We start from the raw sequence: 23,594 nt of genomic DNA on the forward strand, positions 1-23,594 counted from the left end.
GAGCAGGACTGCTTCCCAACCTGAGACTCAGTCCATTTGACAGACCATAACCAGCCTTGTGAATTCAAGATCTACAGCAAGAAAACCTGCAAGTGTAACTCTTGTTGGAGTGAATGATCTTGTTCCAAGGCCCTCTTTTGGGGTGAGGTGTTGCTTAATTATAGAAAGCTTTGTACAAAGAAACTGCATATCTAATGAAGAAAGCAAAGTTGGTCTCTGTATTTTTCAACATTTCATACCTCATTGCTGAGGGGGAAAAGCAATCTTCTGCAGTCAGGAATATATATGTATCTTTCTATGGGAGTATTAAAGTGTACTGAGGAAAGAATACTCAGCCTTTTAATTAACTCAGATTATATAAGGAACAGAATGAAAAGATTGTGAGTGGAACATTAGTCCAAGATAATGGACTCCTAGTGACACTGCCACAGAATTGAGATACAGCAGATAATTCTCTGAAAAATAGACGGAGCCAGAAGGCTTATTTTCAGACTTGGAAACATTAATCCTTTGACAACCTCCCTGCGTCAATGGTTAGCGGTCTGTACTGAAGGTACTGACCATACTTTCCCTTGGGATAACTGATAAAACGATGCTCAGCATTTTGAGAAGTTATTCAGCATTTAGTGACTGTTCTCAGATATGTCAGCTGGTGGGTGCTGAAAAACTGGGGTTCAGGTGGATCTCATTTTAAACATGGTAACATAGGTAAGGTTTAAAAAAGATGTTTAAATGTCTGAAATGTTTAAAACAGTGTTTAAAACTGTGAGGACACATTCTGTGATGGAAGCACAAAATATCCAGAGCGGGGTTCCTGTTGGTACGTTAACTGACAACCAGGTCTCTTTTCTGGTTTATGGGCATTCCTCAGAGCATGTTTAATTTCCATCGTTACTACTTTCTGGCTGCCTAATTTATTACTTAAACCCACACTCGATGATTAATTCAATGCTGCTATGGTATTTATGACTGTACTTTTTCCAGCGCTTTGCACCCTTCAGTCTCCACTTGAAAGAATAGCACCGCTTGCAAGAAAAGGGTTTTATTAGAAGCACAGCTCGAACACCGTGAGCTTTAGCACAGCTAGACCTCCCTCGGTTTTCCTCAAGTTTTGGCTTTCCCCGCAGGATTACACCTTCCCGGCTGTTCCTTGTGGAAGAATCTCTGGACCCTCAATCCGCGGCAGCCCTTTCACAGCCGCTCAGCTTCCCGCAGCCTCCACCACCTCAACTCTCTTCCTTCAACGACTGCCCCCCACGCAGCTGGCCCACGCAGCAGGCCCACTAACGGCCGCCCGCGGTGGGCTCGCGGGGTGGCGCACACCGCCCTGCAGGGGGCGGTACCGCTGATGGCCACCGCCTGACGGGGCGGGGCGGGGCGCGCCTGCTTGCGCGGCTGCCGCGGCGGATGAGCGGATCAAGCGGCGACCGGGCGCTGTGCGGGGAGGAGTGGTCGGTGCCGTGCACAGCAGGTGGAGCCCGCGCCGCGGAGAGGGGAGAAGAGGAGGGGTCCCAGTCGTAGCACCCCGCCGGACCCGGCTGCGGGGAGAGGTGAGAGAGAGCCCGGCGGGAGGGCGGGGGATCCCCGCCAGGCCCTGTGCCGGAGCCCTCCCCTGTGCCGCAGCGGCGGGTCCGGGGCAGCGCAGCAGCCGTCGCGGCGGGGTACGTGGCTGGGTCGTGGTGACGCTGAGGCGGTGCTGCCGCGAGCTTCTGGCCGGGGCGGGCGTGTGTGTGTGTGTGTGTGTGTGTGTGTGTGTGTGTGTGTGTATGTGTGTGTATGTGGTGGAGCCGGGGGCTCTCCGCAGTCTCCGGTAGCTGCTCGGTCTCCGCCCAGCCGGTGGTGCGGGGTCAGGCGCGGGAAGGGCGAGCTGCCGGGCCCGGGGTGCGGCGTTGGAAAGCCCTGGGTGGGCTCAGACCAAAGCTCCTCCGTGTAGTCGGGCGCCTGGGCTTGGCACTTGGAAGCGGCTTCGCGGTCGATTTGCTTTTATTGATTGCCCTACTCACACCTTGGGCCCGTGAGGATCCACAAGCTGCGGTTTGGAAACCTCCGGGTTAAGTACCGAGTGCAGCTAAAATTTAACTTCTTTGCTTGTCGGTAGCCTCCTTGCTGGGAAGAGACTGCTGATTTAGCAGTGGCCTGGGGAGTGAAACCTAAATCCCTACTGTTATCGCTAGTCCCTTGTTGCTGCCAGCTGCTCTAATGTATCTTTATTAGGAGGCCTTATAAATGGCTTGCTTCTGAAAGAGTGTGTTCGTGTTTTGTCTGAAGGCTTTTTTGCTTAACATACTCGATGATAATTCAGCTGGGCTTTAGACATTAGCTTGAAGTATGTGTCTTCGTAAATGGTGTGTTATAGATTTCCTTTTCTGAAAGGAGGAAAGCCATCAGTGTGCGTGCATGTCACTGAAGATGTTTCTAACATGAGATGTTGCTGCGTGTGAGCTACTGTCCAAACAAAAAAGTTCTTGGGACTGAGGACAGGAAACCTTTAAAAACTGCTGATTTTCATCTGGAAGTTTTCTTAACTGCGACCACTTCAGCTTCTTCACAACAAATATAGCTCTGTTTGATCCATGGGGGCCCCCCAAGAAATCTTAAGAGGGACTTTTTACAAGGGCATGTAAAAAGGGGGAATGGTTTTAACTGTAAAGAGGGTAGACTTGGATTAGATACTAGGAAAAAGTTCCTTACTGTGAGGGTGGTGAGGCAGTGGCACAGGTTGCCCAGAGAAGCTGTGGCTGCCCCATCCTTGGCAGCATTCAAGGCCAGGTTGGACAGGGCCTTTGAGCAACCTGGTCTAGTGGGAAGGTGTCACTGCCTGTGGCAGAGGGGCTGGAACTGGATGAGCTTTAAGGTCCCTTCCAACCCGTTCCATGGTTCGATGATGAGGATGATGAAGTGTTAGCACAGTTGAGGCCCAGCTGATGCTTGTTCAATATCAGCCTAATTTTTGATGTTTTTAAAAGACTGTTGTTAACAGTGAGTTGTTTATCCACAGCAAACATTGTGGGCAGTAGGAGGGGTGTGTGTGGAGTGTTGCCCCCAGTTGTCTTTGTCAGGTCCGTTCTCCAGCTAGTTTAGAGTTGATGTAGTACTGGCTGTAAATGATGGAGGGAAATGGGGTAGAACATGGTTTCCCTTGTGGGCTATCAAGTAGCTGTAGGAAGGACTGGACTCTGTGTGCTGTTTCATTTTAGAGTTCCCTGCAAACCTTTGTTCCTTTAGCCATGTACTAGTTTTTCATCAAAACTCCTGAGCACTGAAGTAATTCGTTTTGTGAATACATGCCTTTTTCTGCTGTAGAGCCCTCCTTTCCAGATGCATTTTTAATGCAGTTTGCTGCAAAATTGAAACTAGTTGAGAAGAGAGATGTGTGATTGTGGTCGCTTGTGGACTCTGGCTTTTTTTTTTTTCCATTGTTGTAAAGATCATAGACTCATTTAGGTTGGAAAAGACCCGTAAGATCATGTTGCAAGTAAAGCTGAATTTGTGGAGATGGATGTAGCTTAGACTTGGCACTTTGTAGATCGTTTTCCTGCTTTAATTGTGGGTGAGGGAAAGAGCTCCTCTTAAACATACTGTTTTGTGAAATTAGTTAAAAACTGACTTTTTAGTAAAGGGACAGCCAGCTCATAATTCTGCCACTGCTAAAATTAATAGAAAGTAATTTTTGGGGAAAAAAAGTTTATTGGCAATTGCTCTTTTTTAGACTGTTTTTTGTATCTTTTAATGCTGTTGAAGAGATCAAGAAGGGTCTCAGGTGATGTGGTACCTACCTTTTTCCTTATGCCTGCTCTTATGCTTTCAAAGACATGTTTATGCAGTTACCTATATAATTACCTGTACATGTTTAGTATCCTGTGAAGTTGTGTTCCAGCCCCCTCTCTGTCCATTAAATATTTGCATAGATCACTCAGCCAAGTTTTGATAAATTGCATCAAGTCAGTTATTAGGCTTTCATCACTTCATTGACCTCTGTTTTGCCACATGCTCCCCCCCCCCCCCCCCCCCCATGCTTCTCACAACTATTTGCTGGAGCATTCTGGGGAGTTTTCTAAAGGGGTTTTTCTCCTTTCTCCCTCCCTATACTGTGAAATTTCTGTTGCTTTAGGCTGTCAAATAACTTATCTATTAGTCTCTTGGCCTTCTGTTTCAGAACAGGAAATAAATTTGCTGCAGAAATTACATGCCATCATATAGTTAAAACTTCTCAATGGGCTAAGCAGTGTGGGGTTTTTGTTTTGTTTTAATGAACCTACTCAAAAAGGTTACTCAAATTCATGATCAAACACAGGAGAACAAGTTTTAGTGTTTAACGAACCAGAGAATTGTGGTGGAAGACAGAAATAGACCTTGGGTGAAGAAATAGTGACAGCTGTTTTCTGGGAAACAGGACAGCCTTACTACCCAAAAGTGTGGGTTTTCTTCAGTGCGTGCAATGTGCTAGAAACAGTACAAGCAGAGAAGCTGGTGATCCCATTTCTCAAACTGTAATATGAAAATCTTGGTCAAGTAAATTGTGTTTCAGTATACAGTATGCTATTAATGAAGATCTTGCTTCTGTGACCAGAGGTACTGTTGGGGAGGAGGGGAGCAGTAGCTGAAAGCTTTTTGAGGTTGGTTTTATACAGTCACTGTTTTTATAGGAAATGAAACAGCACAGTTCTTCACCTAGGCTGTTTCAGTGCATTGGTGAGGAAATAAAAAACACTACTTCTAAATGTCAAACAATACTGAGTGTACTCCACCCTTCCTTCTGATGGGGTCATAATGGTGCTGAATTGATACGGCTGTTCTCTTAGACAGCCTTTACAATTAACTTTTATTATAAGAGATAGTTGATGGTAATATGGTTCAGAAATATATCTCTTTTAAGATACAGGAGGCTATGGGCACAGTCTTGGTGGTGGGTTTGTTGTTTTGTTTGTTTCTTTTTTTTTCCCCCCAAAAAACCCAACTAAACAAACCCACACGACAACAGAAGTTTTATGCCAAAGGCTTTGATTAGTTTTAGAGGATTGGTTTTGGATTTTGCTTGAGTGATTTCTTTTGTTGTTGTGTTGTGTTTTGTGTGAAGTTGACAATCTCACAGTTTAACAGTCTGTCAATAGTTTCCTTCCTTCCCTCTGCTGCGTATAGCTCTTCCACTAATATGGAGTGCAAAATCATACTAGGAGTTTACAGCTGGAGCAGTGTAAAGAGGTTTGTAAGGCTTTTGCTTCTGTTGAAAGCCTGTGAGCAAATATTGAGACTAATGTGACTTTCACAAATTGTCTAGATTTTGCAAGGTCTAATTGTAACCAGAAAACAGAGAAAATAGTGACTTTGAAAAACTGACACTCGCATGATACTGGGAGTTAGTAGAGGAGGTATATTGTTGCTGCTTTGTGGACTTGCTTTGTCTCTAGCCATGAAGAATCTGCATAATTTTTGGGAATGTTTTTATAAATTAACTTCTGGTCTGGGAGGTGGTTTCTCTGCCTAAGAAGCTCCATCAGTTTAGACACAGTAGGAGCAGGTCTGTGTAGCTTTATCTGAAAACAAATGCTTTGCCAGCTTTTTCTGGTAATTTGTCTCAATTCATGTTTGTAATTTCATACCATGGTAGAGAGACTTGATGGAGCTTGATGACTTGAGGACTGACACTGGCTTTTAAAAGGAAGGTGTAGGTTAAGAACTGAACCTCATAAACTGAACAAATAATGTTTAGGGAACAGTGCTCATAATAGGGCACTGACTAGCAGCAGATACATTAGTCAGAAGTGTTTTATTCATTTAACTGGTTCTGGATTGTACACAATTGAAATCCAGTGCAGTATTTTGCTATGTTTGTTATAAAACAATGTTTTATTCCATCTGTACTCTACAACAAGAAAATCTGTTGCAGATGTAACATATATAGTAGCATAAGAAGCCTCTTGAGAGCAGCTAAAACTGTTTGACAGATGGTAAGAGGCATTTGGGAAGTGCAGTTTTCATTCCGAGGAAGTAGCTTGGACTTCAGCTGTTGGGGAGGAATAAATAAACCTCATTTTCTTTACGCTCTCAATTGTGGATGTGAGGTTTTATCGCAGCTTATTCCCTCAGCACAGGGTGCAGCACAGATCCTTCATCCACTAAGAGCATTGCATCTGTCTCTTTGGAAGTTCTTAGGGTTCCAGTGATGCCATATGGGAGTGTGTGTATCTGACTGTCCTCTTATTCACTCAGCCATTCATTCTCCTTGCATCCAAGCTTGGGTGCATTCATATGCTATCTGTATGTTAATGTATTTTCCAGTGCAATAATCCTGTCACCCAGTGTTTGTGTTGTAGTACTGCAGAAGCTGTTAATGTGACTATTCGGTTGAGATAAGGGAAAACTGTTTCTTCCACAGTTATCTCTTGCTTGCCTGCAGATAGAATCCATAGTATTTTGAAGGTTATTTTGAAAGACCAGTGGGTTGCTTTTTAAAAGACTTGGACGTGAAAGTGCACCTACATTACTGGTCATTCAAACATGTGATAAAGTATTCTTATTGAATTTAGTGTTCTTGGCCAGCTTAGGGAAGTGTACAAGTTGTAGGTGACTTTTTTGATTGACATTTTTAGCTATTTAAGGAATTGTCCATCAGAAGAAAATAGGTTGGTTTTAATATTCATGGTTTTAAAGCTGATAGGAAGTGGGTGGTCTCATAAACTGAGTTGTGGCTTGGGTTTGCTTTATCTTAGGAATGGCTTTAATAAACTAAAGGATACTTTTTACCTCTCCTTTCCCCTCCCAAGTAATGAACAACACATGTAAATGACTTGCTTGACTCTTCAAATGGCAGAAGCTTCATTCTGAACTTGGCTTTCTCTCCTGTACAGTAGGTCTTTTTTTGATACCTATTGAGGGCCTCATCTCAGTGGTTAGCATATTTTCCCTCAAAAAGATGCTCTTTAGATGTTGTATTTCTTACAGATGATGTGGAGAGTTAAGGCAAACGGCTTATTAATTATAACTAAATGATGCTACTTAAAAAGGTTATGTTGTTGATAGGAGATTTATGTGGTTAATCAAAGGTTCAGTTGGTGTCTAATTCATGAATTATAAAAGATTCCTGGTGGTATCTAAAGGCAAAATGTGGTATTGTAAGATTTATGAAACACTTGCTGCCAGGTACACAGTAAGGTCCATTGATGGAAATTTTATGGTTATTTTGTTTGTCCTAATGACTGTGAAGACATGTAGTAAAAAGGATGCTTTTACAGGCAAAATGAGTACTTTTTTAAGGCAAAACATGGGCAACATTTGCTTAAATATTGCATTGATCTAATTTTTTAGTTAATACATTGAGATTTTATGGCCTTGGAGGCTTTGCAAGTTTTAGAAAAGGCATAATGATGCTGTAAATCTGTGTTTAGATATTCCTGAAGTAATACTCAGTAAGAAACATGTTTACCTGAAAGCTTAGCTTTCCTTGTGTAGTTGCAGTATAATGGGTAAGACCACTTGGTGTGAGGATATGTGATGGTGGATATAAACCATTTTTGGTACTAAATAGCTTAATATTATTCTTGTATGTTGAATTCTGATGTAAATACCTGCTTATGGGGCACTCTTTTTCCTTTGGAGCAGGCTCTAGCACAAGTGTTTGGATTGATGCTTCTGCAGGTGATATAAATACTGCCTAGACTTAGGGAAATACTGCTTCCAGCCACGTGAAGCCTTTGAAATAAATCCCCATGAGTTTGTCACCCTCTGTGCAAGCTGTTCCTTCTAGATGCATCTCAGAGTTGGCTGCCTGAGGGACCTGCTGCAGCATCCTCTGCCATGCGTGGGGCCGTGTGGTGGAAAGGAGCAGGGTAGGAGGCTTGTTCTTCATGTGGTGGGATGCCACCGAGAGGAGCGTGTGCACCGAGGTCAGATGCACCGAGAGGAGTTTGTTTGCAGTGAAGATTCTAGTGCTACTTGTGAACCTTAACGCTGCATAAAGCTAATACTGTTCTTGGCACTGAAGGGAGAACTATGATATTGTTGAGACATTAAACCAGTGAGCCTGCATAAACTGCAGTTTGTTGCTTTGCAACTGTGGGAGTTGAATCCTGCAGTGCCGTTCTGTACCAGGAGAGTGGGTTTACCATTGTTCGTCACTGGAGAACTGGTCTAAGAGAAGGACTGCATCCTGAAAAAATATTTGTCGTGGCTCTAGAAGAAGTCACCAGTCTCCTTCCTTGTGTGACTTTACCCTTGTCCGATAAGAGCTCCATTATAAGGGTTTTGATGCAAGCAGTTTCTTTGCCATAATTGAGAGCTCTCATCATGTTTCCTTCAGTATTTTTTCCAATGGAAAGCAATCACAAGTTTATTTGTGTCTCCGAATTGAACTCAGCCAGTTTAAATATCCATTTAGAGTAGTGCAGTTGACTGCAATGCATGGAAAATGAATTACAACTTCATGCATATAGTGCAGTTCATGTTACTTGGGCCTGACTGAGTTTGAATGTTTTAATTTTTTCCTCTTCCTCATCCCCTCCCTCATGTGTAGCATGAAAATGAGGCAGCTCGCTTGATGGATTGATTCATTCATTTATGTGTTCTTTCTTAGGCAGTTTATCTTTGGTGTATCTCCCAGTTTGTAGACTGGCACGAATAATCTTTGTGCTTCTTGTATAGGAATATGGCAGTAGTGCTGATTCCTTGCCTGTATTACCACCTGCACCCTGGCTGCTGCACGTGAAGCTTTGTTCCTGTCTGTGCCTAGCTCCATGGAATTGCAACTAGCAGCTAAAGTAAATGTAGTTTCTAGGAGTGGTGCTAGTTGAAGGTGGAATGGATGCCTGGGGAGGCACTGTTTCAGTCTTTGGTCATTTCATTTGAAGAGAGCCTGTGAAGACAACCAAGCACTTCAGGAAGTGAACTCTTTTCCTCTGAGTAGGTGGATGTATAGTTTTGGGTTTGGTCTTCTTTGGAAGGAGTTCCATGCTCTGATACGAGTGATGCCAGTGTTACACTGTTTTCCACAAGTCTTGGAAGTTGCTGCACTGCTCTTTGAAGAACTGTTGGACACTCAGGTACTGGATGTTTCGAGATCCATGGTCATGCTGCAGTAGAAGTTAATGCGGAAATGCTCTCTTCCTTTAATGCTCATTCTTTTTAATGCTCCTTTCCCTCTTTGGGAGGGGAAGAGGCAGGTCTTTATCAGAAGGAGAAGTCATTTAGATCTTGCATTGGGAGCCAAGATCCAAGGTCTGCAAGACGAAATTTCAGGATCAGTAAGTGATTTCAAGCTCTCCAGATGTCTGACCTTTAATATTTCTTTGAGTAAGATATGTACTCTTCTGGTAATTGCATTTCTTATGGGGAGAATTTATAATGAACTTACAATGCTCTGTGCTTCTCTGTGATATTATATTCTCCCCCATCCCGGTCATCCTCTTTTGCAGTTCAGGGAACATTGTAAAAGTTTTGATAATGTGGAGGAGAGAGGGGTCAGAAGCAGGATTGAGAAAAGCTCTTAAATTCTTCCCTGAAGCAGCAGATAGGGTTAATTTAGTGTGACTTCACATCTGGCTGTGGTTTTTGTAGATGATGTCTAACATGCTTGAGGTAGATGTAATGTAAACATCACTAATGGAGGAGGATCTTTTATGAGTGAATATGACTTGCATTGCTTTCCTAACCTAATGGCATCTATTCTGCCAATGCTGAAGTGGCCCTTTTGCTTTTCTTCCATCTGTTCTGCTATGTAAGTAGGATGGGGAGGGCCTTCTGCTTGTTAGTTTTGTTGAGGTAAAGACAGTTGGGATTGCTGTAGATTTTCTTCTTTTGAGAGATGACTGAATGATCTTTAAGGTCCCTTCCAAACCTAACCATTCTATGATTTTATGACCTCTCAAATTTCTCCTGCTATTTCAGCTACACTACCTGTACCAGTCTCCTTGGTAACTTACCATCTTTCTCTTGCCTTGGTCTCCTACACAGATCACAGTTAAATTGCTGCAGGGAATTTTCTGTCTCATTTCTTGAAACTCTGGGTACCATCTGACTAATCATGGCCTTTAGCTGTTTTCAGAAGATGATAGCTTTAGAAGAGAGCACGGTCATTACCTTGTTTCCTCCAGATAGCTCAGACACTGCAGAGAAATACTAGCTGAGGGAGAAGATTGGGGTTTTTCAGGGTTTTTTTTTTATAAATATATGCTTGCCTGTGTTACATAGACAGTGGTATCTGCTGCCTATACGTGATAAAGACAGTGCCTAGTATCTGCTTTAGTTCAAAGACTTGCTTACCATGTAGAAAATAATACGTGTGTGCATGCATATATTTATGCATGTAACAGAGGTGTACTAATAACACATTAGAAGCAGATAAGCTCCTGTAAACTGCTAGCTGGCAATCCTCAGTGTACAGCTCTCAGCTAGGTCTTCAAGGTAACTCAGCCAAAGTCTTTCATGTTATTTGCAGTCTCATGTAGAAAAATAATCTTTTCATGTGCATAAGCAAAGCAACTTTGATTAATCTGCATGATGCAAACTGTAGACTTTGAAGATACCTCATTGCTTTGATTAAGTGTCTTTAAAAAAAAAAAAAAAAGTCTGCACAATGCATGAGAAGTTGCAATTCTAAGCCAGTAATTCTAGCTTCAAAACTGACACTGAAGGTTTTATTAGGCTGTCCGTTGTGAGGTGTTGAGGCTGAAAGATTTGTGGAACAGTATTTCCTGTACTGAAATTACAATTTGTTATGTCCCTTCTGTGATCAAAGGAAAATCTCATCAATAATTAAAACGTAATCTTTGTGATTGCAGAGAGGAGCTAATAAGCTAACATTTGAATCTTGTTTTGTATGCAGAATTACAGGCCCCATGCTAATCTACCTATAAAGATTTGCTTTCTGTTTTTTAACAAACACTATCTTGATTCTAGTTGGCAAATAGGACTGTAGTTATACTTCGCTGTCAATAGCCTGCGCTGTTTTGAGAAAGGACTGGATAGACCTTAATGCACAGAACTACATTAGAATAGTAGTGATAGCAAATCATCAGGGGAAAAGACAGCTTAAGGCCTGTGATATTTGCAAGCAAAAAGAAACCTCTTCTACACGAATGCTGATTCTGTCAATTTGAATAATGCACAAAATTGCTGAGTGTCAGGAGAGGTTTTAAGACTGATTTTGGAAATCAACAAGAACGAATGTTCTCCCTTGGTGATAGAAGTTCTCCGTTAAAAAAGAAAGCCTGCTGAGGCAAAGAAGCATCGAGGAGAAAGCTTATACATGCTAATCAAGGTAGATAACAGAATGGAGAGCAAGGAGCTGCCTTATAAAATGAGGGAAAAACTGATGAAAAGTAAACCTAAGAGTGTACAGATGGGACTGTGCCATGTCAGCTGCTTGAATTAAATATTAACTATACACACTGTCACTGCTTTAAAGAACAGTGCTTGATATTCCTGTCTATGCTTTAACGAGAGTATTTTCTTTTGAACTTTATAATCGGTTCCTTTCAGTGTCATCAGCTCCATTTGGCTCTCAGCTTGGAACAGGAAAGCATCTTTCTTTGTAAACTAAGAACTGGTGTAAGGAAGTGAGGCCTGTGGTGTGAGAGGGTTTGGTAGTTCTGCTTTGTTTTGCTTATAGATTCGTAAATGACCTCTGTTCTGGTTCACTGTCAGTTCACAGGTTACAAATTGTTTTGCTGTGGTTTTAGACATGCTCTTGTTGGATTAAAGCAAGCTTTAGTACTTCTCTCCCCTCTGTTTTTGGCATATAAACAATATTTGTCTTCCCTGAATTTAGGAAGAGATGTCCTTGTATATTTTATTGTTGATCTCTACTTTCTTCCCAGAGTTTGGTTTATATGAAAAAGAAGATTAGAGATCTGGTAGGCGGTCTTTATTTCCAAGGATAATAAATCAATAAATGTATGTTGTAGTATTTTATTGAGTACATATATTTTTTTTTGTTAATAAAAAGTGACCAAACCAGAATTTTTATGCGTAATTTGTAAACTGTATTTTATTGATTATCAAATTATATTTGTTCCTTCTTTATTAAATGAAGAAAACTGGTGGGCTTTTTGCTTATCTTAAGCCACTTTCCCCTGTCACTGACAGATTGCTTCTGTAAATATAACCTACTTGATGAACAGGACTTCTGTTATCTTGCAATGTAAATATACTGAAATAATCTGTTTTATTAATTGTAATATAAGCAGCATAGATGGAACCGGGGCATGAATAGAGTGAGGCAAAAGTCAACATTCAGCTGCACTGTTTCAGTTGCTCTATTCTGTGAATGCTTCCGAGTATCACCTGTAGTCTTTAATTCAAAAAGAGAAGAAATTGTATATCTTTACATACTATATAGATTAAATATTTGCCAACAGGAAGCTCAGAAAAATATACTGCAGATGTTGCCCTACTTATCTTCCTGTACTGTAGTTCTTTGTTCCCTTGATGTGGGTTTATTTCTGAGCTCTGTTCCTTAATTATTCTGCATAAAAAATTTGTGGAGGAGTCCTTCCTCTTATTGCAGATACAGGAATTCATTATGCCTCTGCAGATGCCTCTGCATTATGCCTCTTAACCAGCATGACAATTTTCATGCTGTGAACAGTTAAAAATCATCTTTTTGTTCAATATATTTGTTTTTGTTCAGCAGAACAGTACCTGATGCATCAGGTTATTGAAGATCCAGCAGAAAAATTACTCTACTGCATGGCTTAGTCTGCTTTTGGGGAAAAAAAAGACCAGTAACTTGTGTAGCACCATGGTCACTTGGCGTTGCTTAGTAGCATCACAAGGCTCAGGCCTCTCAAACTTAGTGGTATTTTGGTTTTTGTTTTTAATGTTAAACTTCAGGAAGCTCCTTGCATTTTAAGTAGTGTAAAGGGTAGCTTGGTTGGGTGTTGTTAATGAGAACTATGGACTAAACACTATGAGTTATTAATTAAAAAAAAAATCTGAATATGGAATGCTGCCTGGCAGTTGACCTTATGTGAATTTCATATGTACAAGAGCATTGTGCTGGCAGGCATGGTACAGGCAAGGGAAAGTTGAGTGACAGAGACCTGACACTACCATCATTGTATAGTGTGTAGAAGTGATAGCTGAAAGATGCCTGGGAGATTGCAGGTAAATCTGGATTATTATTCATTGTAGGCACTTTGCAGACATTTTTGTGGGTTAAAAAAAACCAACTTACTTTTCCAGAGTTAACCATCAACTTCATTTCATCAGTTTAGTGGTTGGTTGGTTTGGGGCTTTTTTGACTGTTAGTTTCTTGTAGGTGATTAAAAGCTGAACTGCTTGCTTAGTGGAAATTTCTGTCTTAAAAACACATACCTAAGAAGCTTCAGTTGTCTTTCTTGCAAAATAAGTAGCATATGTTGTGATTCATATGGCTTTAAGGTGCCAGGGGAAGTGCTGGAGAAGCAAGCTCTTGTAGTATGATTTTTCTGAATATAGTGTCTTGATAAAGATAGTGTTTGAATTTGAGCCTCTAGCTGTGAACTCTTGGATGGAGGGAAGAAAGAGAGGTGGATTTTTGTTGTGTTTTGTTTGTGGATTTTGTTTTGTCAGGGAGCAGCTGGTGGTTTTCATGACTTGTAGCTGGCTATAGCTGACCTTAACACAGCTTGCAGTGTGTGTTCTGTAGCAGGACAGCCCAGATAGGGGAAAATCTGGAGTAGGAAAAGCAATTGCTAAATGAGTTTCATGTTGGCAAAAAGTTGGGAAAAGACCTGAGTGAAGGAAGAAGGTGTGTGTGTCTATGTACGTTACCTTGGTTTTAACTTGCAGCCTGAAAACCCTCACTGAATCTTCAGCCCCTTCTCTAGTGTCAAGGGTCCCAAAAATTGAGTCTTGGAGGAGGAGATGATGGGGCTTTTCTGTTACCACTTACAGGTATAGTAGAGAGAGTTTTCAAACTTCACTTAGGGTCTGCCCTCTCGTGTAATAAAGTTGCTGTTGCCATCTGTATTGAATGAAAGTCTGCCTAGCTCTGAGCAGTGGGCTTATTCTCTGTCCTGTTATAGGATCATAGAATCATAGAATAGTTAGGGTTGGAAAGGACCTTAATTTTAAGCTTTAAGTTTATTCTGTGTGTTTAGAAAGAGAGATTAAAAAAAGTTCCATGTTTGTCCTGGTGTAGCCATCTTATAAATCTTTGCTTTGTGTCATTAACTGTTAACAGTTATAATTGTCTGACATTTTTAAGTGCCTTTCCTCTATCTCAGCTTTAGACTCAAGTTTCTGCTTGGATAACTGTTTTGTTTAACATTACACACCTTGCCTTATTTATCACCTTCTTCCATGTCCATAATACCTTTATCTCAAGTCCCATGAACCTCTCTTTTCTTCTTTCACTTTAGCATATGATAGCATATTCATTTTTCTTCTTGGCTTCTGTCTTACGTGTTTTAGCAGCTTAGAAATGTAGTCACATTCTTTTCTGATTTTCTTTCTCATGAGAAAAATACAGGTGTATGCTGGTTTGAGCTTGCCAACATACACATGTATGTTGCTGTTGTGCAATTTTCAATGTCCCTGCTTGAATCCTGTGCATGGTAATCTTTGCTGCTTGACTTGCAGAGATTGTGCTATGGTAACGCTGTGGCAGAAGCTGCGGAACAGGGAATGTCAGCAAGTGTCTCCTCCCTCCCCAAACAAATTCCTGCAAGCATAAGCTGTACAAGCAAAAAGAGTAATGTTCCACTCCTCCCAGTACTGTGTCCAAGGAGGTTGTTATCAACATAAATCTAGTTGCTAGGACCAGCACTGGTAGGATCCCTGCTGCTGATACTCTCGTGGAATGCGGTGGTATCGGTCTGCTCTCCATTGCAGCCTTGGACTTTATCTTCACAGGCTTAATCAAGATGCCATGTTATTGTGTCTTGACTTCTCCTCCATCATTGTTTTTGATGTCTCTTGTAGTTCCCAGCAGGTGTTTTGCTGAGTAGCAAAAACAATAATTTCGACCTGAAGAGAAGCAAGGCTGTACTTCATAGGAAATGGAAATATTAGTCTTGAACATCATGAAGAGAAACTTGTGTGCTCCGTGTCCTGGGAGAACCTGTTTGAGCTAGCATTTATGTACTTTGTTTGAGGCGCATAATGAGGCAGACAGCTATGAGAGATTTTAGCTGGGGGATCATTGAAGTTGCTACCAAGGTGGTTTCTAAAGCTGTTGACTTGCTAGTGATTGAGCCACTTTTCTGCCCATTACGAAATAATTATGGACCCACCATGATGGTGACATGGGATTTTTATAATTGTGCTCTTCAGTTTCTGACATGTGCAGCAGATCTGTAGGAGCAGGGATGCTGCAAATTTTGCTTTTCTCAAAGATCTCTATTTAATTCCCTTTCTTCCAGATATTTAATATATTTAATATATACCTGAATGCATGCCACTTTGATTTTCCAGGAATGAGCAGTGGCTTGTTTCTGTGAAGCTCTTGCCACGTGTATCATGAAATGGACAAAGTCACCTTTCAGACAAAAGTGACTGCCTTTGGGAGGTTCTACATGGAAAGTGTGTTGCTAACAGACTAGAGCCATCTTAAAGAAAGGAGTTGGGGAGATTAGTGTGAAACTCAGATTTTTTGCTCTGCAGGCCAGTATTTTCTAGAATGCCTGTGCCCTGATTCTAGGTAAATTGGAAGCCCAGAGGTTCCAGATGTACCGTCATGCATGAGAAAAGCACTTTCTAGTCAGGAATCTAATGTTATTACAGAAAACTGACTTTGATTTTGGTTAGCTGACGTAAAATGTCTGAGTGTGCTCAAATCCTGTGGGACAGTTTATTACGGGTCTCTGTTTTAAGGATGTTACCTCATCTGCGGAGCTGAAAATTTTGTTTAATTGCCATTATGGTACATGTCTTTAGTCAGCTGAGAATGGACCAGGATTTTGTTTTTTAAATTAATGCACCTTGTATGCTTTCTTACTACACACAGTATGCTCTGCAAGTACTTGCACTGGAGATTCTTGCAGGAACATTGCAGTATATTCTGTGCATTGTACTCCTGAGCCCCACTTTAGGGTAGGGAAGTGAGCTGTGTAGAACACTGCCATCTACAGCACGACTGCTTGCAAAGCTGTCAAGGTTAACTTGATGGCAATCAGTGTTAACTCCTTATAGGAGTTAAATGCTTGAAATAAGTCTTAACTTGACACAAAGATGATACTGACTTTCAGACACTTCATAAAGGGGCTGTTTTCAAAATGCATAGCTAATTCAGGCTTGTCTAAATACCTCAATAGATGCTTGTTGAGCAGATATACTGTCTGTAAAGAAATGTCAAAAAATACATAAAATTAATATCACTGAACTCAGAAGTGAATGAGTGAAATTATTCTAAGATACAATATGCAGATCACTGGAATAAGAATTCTGGTGTTAAAACTGAGTGGAGTGCTGATAATCAGATCAGATACAGTAGAGAATCAGAAAATGCTTTACCTACGTTTCCTTCTGTAGAAGTTCTGTTTCTACCTAGTGTTTTAACTGGAAAAAATCCCGTTAATTTCTTTGCTCTGACACTAAACAAAGTAGTGATGATTAATGTGAAAGAATAGATGCAACAAGAAGCTATAAAGAGATCCATTTTTCTCTTTTGTTGTCAGGATGCAACAGCCTCCTCTACAGAATAACATGGGAAAATTGTAATAGTATTAAAAGAGCAGATTTTGTATCTGGCTTAATCTTTTAGTATAATACAAATTTGAAGCTGAAACGGGAAAATGTGGAAGCCAGGACTGGTAGTAATTTACTTTAAAGTAAACCTACAGCTGCTTTTTGGTCTGCACCTGTGACCATATTTGTTGTGCAGAATAGCTCTTGTTGAGAGTCTTGGTACTCTCAAAGGCTCTGATAAGTGGCTGGGCATTGGTCTGCTACAGTCTTTTTTTCCTTTCATTATTTAGGGATGTGACTGTAATCTTCTATTTCCTTCATTATTTGTGGTGGGATAACAGAATAACAGTGACTGCCCTAGCTGCAACAAAACCCAAGGGGTTGAAAAGAAACCCCATAATCAGCTAGAGATCCACATTCATCTGAATTTCATGGCAGGTCAACATGGATTTTTCTTTTTTAAGAGGAAGTGTAATGCCCATTGTAAAGTTACTGAAATTGCAATTGCTTGTATGTGGTGTTTCCTATTATTTTAAAGCCAGTTGGATTTACAGAGGTGATCTCCAAGGGCACTTTACGACTCTCAAATGTACTATTTATATTTTTTTTAATGAAGCTTGCAATTTGTAGACTTTTTGTTGGCTGTGAAGTCAGTCTGAAGCCTTACCTTGCAATTAAGTATTGTAGCCCAGGATTTTCCATGCTTTTCATGTCTAGGAAAGAAGCAGTTATCCCTGAAGTTTTCATTTCTCTATCTGCGTGCCTGATTTTTCTACTAATTTAGAAATGGCAACCATAGAAAAAGCCGATTTGGAAACATAAGTTTTAAGTAGCTTTCCTTGTCAATAGTCTATCCAAAAGGCAGAATGAATCAATGTACCTTAATGGGGGAGAACGAAATTAGTTCTGTGAGTGTGAACTGTGCTGTGCAAGCTGAGAATAAGTTTTGGCCCTTATTGATGCAAATAGTATCTATTGTTACAGATAAGCATGAAAAGGTAAAATCAAACTTCATAGCCCACCTAGCTCATCTTTATCCTTCGTTTTATGCCTATTATTTCGTGTTAAGCCTGCAATTTTGCCACTGTGAGAGTTCCCTTCATCAACCTTAAATGTTTCAGGGTCTTCATGGAGAACTGAAGAATTCTTGAGTTCTTGTTAAAAAGTGGTTTATTTATGACTTATGATTTTTACTAACAGATCCTTGAAGGATCCTAAGGAGACAATTGTGCTTTGCTTTTTTTTTTTTAATTGAATGCAGTATGCCATTCTCTAGTTCCCAAGTGGATAGACTGCTTAGCATTTTAATGGATTTCCAAGCTGAATTCAGCTTTAATGTTCAAGGCCAAAGACAGGGTTATGAAGGTTAATTATAACTTATCAACTTGCCTGGGAGGAAATTCTTATTCATGATGTAACTGGAAGGCTGGTGTGCTTATCTTGGTTATGTGGTTTTGATGGATAAGCTTCTCAGTTATTTTACAGCTTGGTGCTTATAAATGACATTGTAATATCCAAGTGGCTATTTGCTTAAAATCTGATATTTTATGAAGTTAATAGCACTGCTGGAGTTACTAGGTCTTAATTTCATATTCTGTGGGAGCTGCGGACAATCTGGACATACAAAGGCCTAAGTTAATGGATGTCAGAGACTTTCTAAAAGCTATCTTGGGCATGTAAAATGCGCCATTGCATTAAGTACTACTGGCTTTTTTTTTTTTCTTAAGTTCTAATCATTAAGAGGAGAGAACAGCTCATCCTTCTCTGAATTCTGTTGAGGTCTGCAAAACAGGGAACAAAATCCCTTCTTACAAGAAAGAATATGCATGCCTTGGTGTTTCTGAGATTTAAGGGCCTCTGCCCACTTGTTGCTTTCATTGAAATCAGTATTACATGTGTAATCTTTCTTGGAGAAATCGAAGTACTTAGAAGTTAAAGCCGATAGTGGTAAGTATAGTGTGCCTGAAGTTCACTGGTCTGTATCTGACCTCTGGTTTTGGATATTCATTCTGGACACCTGGTTAATAATGGATTGAATACACAGGACAGGAGACTTCTTCAGTTGCCCCTTTTAGCATAGCACATGGTTGGAAACATGTAGTGCCAGTTTTTCTTACAGCTGCTCCTGCAGGAGATCTAAACTGGTACATTCAGTTTTCCTTCTCCTGACACCTCAGAGCGGTATGTGAAAATGAGTGTCAAGAGTTGGAGTGTGCTCTGGGAAGTGGGCTCTTGGCTATGAGTAAGTTAGGACATAGATTTCTGTTCAGTTACAGCTCGGAGACCTGAGCTGTTGCTGCCCAGCTCCATTTACATTGTGAAACACAGAAATTGGTGTTTTCTTCTTTTCCTAAATGCTAGACTTTGAGGCACATGCTTAAGCTGCCTTCAAGGGAATAAAATGTGTAACATAATACTTAAAGGTCTAGTTAACTGCTGTGGAAGAGATACAGGGTATTGAATTGCTTTATGCTAATATTATCTTGGTAGGTAAACTAGTATTGGTATTGTGTGTGATTTTAAAATATGAAAGTAAGCCATAAAATGCTGTAAACTGACGACTCTTGTCAGTTTTGGTGGCAATATTGGAATGAGGTGATGCTGTGAAGGGGTGTAATTTTTCCTCTTAAAAAAAATAAATACATTATTTCTTTTAAGTATACTTTCCCTTATTTATTGTAAAAAACACCAGCTGAATTTGTTGGAGCTCACAAGCTTTGCATCCTTCCTTTCAGACATTTGTGTCTGTCTTCTCTTTGTCCCTGGGCTCCTGAACTGTGTCATGTCCCTCACAACCTGCACCATGTGCTTTGATTTAACTAGCTGAGTATTGAGAGGATGGATAGAGGGTGGTGGGGAAGCAGGATTCAGAACTTCCAAGTCGCACAGTCTGTGGGATTGCACGGCTGAGAGGATAGCACTGATCTTAAATCACATGCTTAAGCTATCTGATAGCCCCTTCAACCCATTTTACGGGAAAGAGAATTCCCAATACTTGAGTAGGCTGGTGGAAGGGCAGGAGGAGATGCTTTCTCCATTAAATACATATTTGCCCTTGATTGGAATAATTCTTTGTCGAGGGCACTAGGGGTTTGTTGTTTCTTTTCTCTCTGAAGCATTTCAAAGACCTTCTGAGGAAGTGTCAAGACTTCGTTTTCCTGCTTGTGCTGCATGAAGTGACTACAACCACTCCCTGGCTGTCAAGGAACAGAACCCCTCCTAACCATGACACATACTTTCTTTTCTGCTTGGATGGATTTAGTATCTTCTATATTGGTACCTGAAGCAAAAAATTAAATGTATCCTGGTAATGTGTGACTCTTGCTGCAGGGAATTTTGGTGTCTCCTCCCAGGAGCAAAAGCATTCTGCTCTTCAGAGATGGGGTAGCTTTGGGAACAGACATGTTTAACTCCTTGCTTGAGGGCTGGCTTTGAGCTGTGGAAAGCTGACAAAAAACATTTTTCTAGAAGTTGCTCATTTATTGTTGCAAATAGTGTGAGCAGCTACCTAACATTGAGCTGATTTCTGAAGGCTGTGAGTAGCAGGGAAATTGTCACTTCATGATGCTTCTGTCTTTTCCATAGCTGCTTGTTGTGGCAGGTTAGGTGCTTCTCCTCACCCAAAGAAATGTCATGGGGGAGCATGTAACTTGTTGATTAGAAATGGGCGGGGAAGCAAGAGGTTTAGTTTTAGGTCACTTGCCAGGTCTGCAATACGACAGTAATTTACAGTTCCTGTGAATTGAGTTGTATTGTTTAAATGCTGTTGGTTCATGCTGTTAAGCTAAAAGCTATGTGAGAGCCTAGCGGTAGTTCCAAATCAAAGTTGATCAGCAGTTGCTCAGTCACTTCAGAAGATGAGCTTGGGTGTTTGGTGCTGAAAGCACTAGTCCTTCTTAAGCCTGTACAAGAGTGTTTGAAATATTCATTCATGACTTAAATCCCCTTACCACAAAACAGTGAAAAAATACCCACAAAACCAGTACTTTCTCTTAATAACCCCCCCCGAAACTCCCAAACCAAAATAACAAATCAAAAAACCAAAACCCACCCCCCCCAAAAAAGGCAAAAACCCCACCCAAAAAACCCTATGAAAGATCATGAATTGCAGACATACAGAATAGTAATGAAACCTAAAAATCCTGAAGTTCATCAGCTTATTTTAATTAGGCAAGCAGTAAAGTGTTAAAAAAAAACACACCCTGAAACCTGGCATAAACAATGGAATTCTAAATTAGACTTTCTAAACCTTTTTAATAAACCATGATGTGTAAGCCAGATCCTATTGCTGCCTGTTTGAACCTGCGCTGCTCTAAGTTAGAATTTCTAGGGTTTTTCCTACTGTGGTAGGCTCCTCTGACCTTTTGTTCTTAAATTCTCATGCAGATATCCCGTGTCTTGAAATTGTGGAAACTACCTTTCAGCACTAGCCAAAAGAAATCCAGATGAAGGGCATCTCTTAGGTCATCAACTCTTTTAATATCAAGAAGAGACATTGCTGCCAAAATAAGAAATTGTACATGAGAGTAAACATTAAGTTCCTGTTTGAAATATCCACTTTGAATCCTTCAAAGTTCATTTCATAGAAGTCTCTTATACACAATATAACATTATTGCAGCTAATTGCAGCTTGACTGAGACTTCGCTGTTGTTAAGTCTTCTTTTATACTTCTAATTTTAGAGTATGCACTGATTATTTTTTTTTTCTGTTTTATGTATCTTGGGTTAGAGCAGAAATTAGGATTGTGGTTATGCTCTTGATTGAGCCCTGTGAAGTGTGTTCCTGGTTCTCACTGGTAAGTCCCAGAAAGGTAATCTCAGTTCGGTAAAATTAAACTACTGGGGTATAGAAAAGTGATTCTCTGCTGGTAGGTCTTTGGGAGCTCCAGAGGGGGAAAGATGGTCTGTCTTACTTCACATGAATGTGATTCCTCAGCAGTGCTTGCTGACAAAGAAACTATTTCCACTGTTAGACTGTTGGAAGCCTGTAGTCCAGTGTTATTTCTGAATGAATGCAGTTGAATGGCATCATACTTGGAATTTGAATCATAGTATTGTTCTTGGGCAGGTCTTAGTGAGTAACCCAAATCATGTTTTGAGATTGTGTTTTTCCAGTGCACAGAACCAACTGCTGCACCCCCGAAGCATCCTTTCAACAGGCATGAAAATTGAAAAGAGCTCTTAAGGTATATTTCAGCTCTTTTTAAAATGAGTTGGCCATCCTTTTCAGTTCTTAGGAACAGCAACACGCACAGTGGAAAGATTAAAATCCTGGTAGATTTGCCACTTGGAAAATGGGTCGTTTGCACTGACTCAATTTTTGAGGTACATTATTCACTTTATGAATCTAGTTTTCTCCTTTTTGCTGTAGATGTGCGTTAAGATGACTCCCCCTTGAACATTCCGTTTATTCAACATTAACTGCTTATATTGCTTTGAACATGAGAACCCTAGTCATACTTGGATCAACTTGAACCTGGTAGCATATAGATACAGAACAAAAAGGTATGTACTCAAGGGAGCTTACAGTTAAACACTGACAGTTACTAGTTAAGAGCTATAATAAGAAAAGTAAGGACCAGTATGTGGTCTGGTTAGTTATTGTAATTTCTGGGAAGGCTGTGCTGAAGCTCACATGATACCAAATATCTGATACTGCAGGTCACTTGTGGTCACCTGTTTACAATTTTCTGCTCATTTGAATGTGTGTGGGTTTGGGTTTTTTTTTTTTTGGAGGCTGGTTTTTGAGCTTGGCCTGTCCTGAATATTCTGACCTTTGCACTGGTTAATTCAGAGGGTATATAAAATGGTGAACATGGTATTAATTTAAATTTGCTTTAATTGCTTTGGAACTGTGTCCATTGTCAGTGAAAGTACTGAGCAAGATTTGATCCCTTTTGAGGAGGGTGGGCATCCTGTTCCTCCAGTGCCCATAACTCCTGCAAAGATGAGGGAGACTCTCGGTAAGAAAAGGAGGTGATGGCCCTCCTTAAGCAGAGGATTTTGTAGTCTTTTGGTACAGCCTTGGAAAGATGTTCTTATCCATTCCCGAGCAATAGAGACTTTTTAAGCATAAATGGTAGTGCGACATAAGTAATGCATGCTCTAATGCCTGAGGCAGTTGTTTGGTGTTCAGAGTAAAACTGCAGTTTTTCTTGTGAATTCTTAGTAAGCAAAATGCTTTAAAATGACAGTTTGGCCATGTACATATTCTGAAATTGTGACAGTATGGAACCTTGCTTGTGTTGGCTTAAGTCAGCTCAGAAAGAAGCTATGTAGGAAACTGGCTGCAGTAGCTTTTGATGTGGCAATGAACTGTCTGCATGATGGCACATATCTGTCCAAGCAGTCACTGTAGCTTCTGAAATACAGAAACTTTACAGTAGTTTAAGCTATCTTATTTTACTTCAATCAAGAACAGTTACCTAGTCGCATAGAGTTCATTCGGCAGTTGACAGTTCACTCATCTGCAATAGTATGGTTAATTGCAATTATTTGTATGTAATCTCAGAATAGGCTTTGAAACTTTGTTCCTTGTGAAATTGATTAGTATTGTTGACCAGCACAAGAGACTTAAAATATTTTTGCATCTATGATTGCATTATGACTAAGACATTTAGAGGGGCTTCATCATGAAGGCAGTATTTTGCATCATTTAGAGTATTAAAGTAGACTTTCAGTATCTGCTTCTTGAGACTTTTCCAGCATAATGAATTAGTTCTTATATGCTTAGCGCTTTTCGTAGGCTTGAAATGGTGTCCTTTTTTCCTCTTTTTAATACCTTGATGTATTTGACAATAATGTTTGTCAAGGGCAAACCAGGAAAAAAGTTAGTGTTCCTTTTAGGAAAAGTGAGGGTTTGTTTTGGAAAGTTCTGCACAGAGGAAATCCAGATCTATCTCATGTCTCAGGGTGGCAACTGGTTCCACTTGGGCTTTAGACGGAAGGACTTGTCCAGCCACCTATCCATCTTGTCTGTGGAAGCATCTCTG

The 23,594-nt window shown here is 40.5% G+C and overlaps 1 protein-coding gene across 2 annotated transcripts in view; it reads left to right on the plus strand.

Moving 5' to 3' along the window:
* Window positions 1–1,403: 1,403 nt before the first annotated feature.
* Window positions 1,404–23,594, plus strand: part of OSBPL8 (oxysterol binding protein like 8) — an 88,686-nt gene continuing 66,495 nt past the window's right edge. For both annotated transcript variants that reach the window (XM_061369397.1, XM_061369398.1), the window contains exon 1: window positions 1,404–1,550. The gene's annotated coding sequence lies outside the window, so the exon portion shown is untranslated. The remainder of the gene's footprint in view (window positions 1,551–23,594) is intronic.

This window comes from Neopsephotus bourkii, unplaced genomic scaffold, assembly GCF_033783945.1.
Source record: "Neopsephotus bourkii isolate Nb327-2 ecotype Australia unplaced genomic scaffold, CSIRO-AGI_Nbou_v1 NB_1493, whole genome shotgun sequence".
Lineage (NCBI taxonomy): Eukaryota > Metazoa > Chordata > Aves > Psittaciformes > Psittacidae > Neopsephotus > Neopsephotus bourkii.